Genomic DNA, 689 nt, shown 5'->3' with positions numbered 1-689 from the left:
GGGAACAGAGGTCTAACGCAGACGACACTCGCGAGGGCACCAGCGGCAGGCTTGTCCCTTCTCCGTCTTGGTACACACAATGCCTCTTTGCTTTTCGGATCGATATAAAAGCTTTTGCCACCGTCGGTCTGCCGGCCGCCGCCCGCGGTCCGCGCTCAGACTCTGTCTGTCCGCAGCCCCCGCTGCGTTCTTGGACTTTGTCATTTTTTTCGGAAATAGCGAAAAAAAGCTTTTATCATTGTAAGTCGGAGCTCGCCCGGCCTCCCGCTTACTGAGTCACAATTGAGTAAGGCTCACTTAGAACTCTGCACTGTGTCAACCGTACCACTAGTCACCCTGCTAAGTGTGTCTGGAAAACGTGTTCCCGTAAATCTCCGGGAACCCCGCCAATCCCCCCGTACAGAAATTGCATGTGTCAAGTCGGCGGGATGCCTCCCGGAAGTCCTGCCGGGAAGGTCGCACTCTGGCCCCGCCAGGCGGGGCAAATCCGACCCCCATAGTGACTTCCGGGCCTAACTCGTTAACCAGAGCCGCGACAGACCGTGCAACAATGACATGTGTCAAACCGGCGGCACGACGCCCGGAGCTCATGCCGGTCGCGGGGGACCTCGGGCCCGCCCGACGGGGCAGATCCGACCTTCACAGGCTTCCGACGGCAATTGGTTAACCGGCGTGGCGCCGAGGGCACG

The sequence above is a fragment of the Mobula birostris genome, chromosome 16 (assembly GCF_030028105.1).
Source record: "Mobula birostris isolate sMobBir1 chromosome 16, sMobBir1.hap1, whole genome shotgun sequence".
NCBI classification, from domain to species: Eukaryota; Metazoa; Chordata; class Chondrichthyes; order Myliobatiformes; family Myliobatidae; genus Mobula; species Mobula birostris.
Note: the sequence above shows the minus strand (reverse complement) of the source record.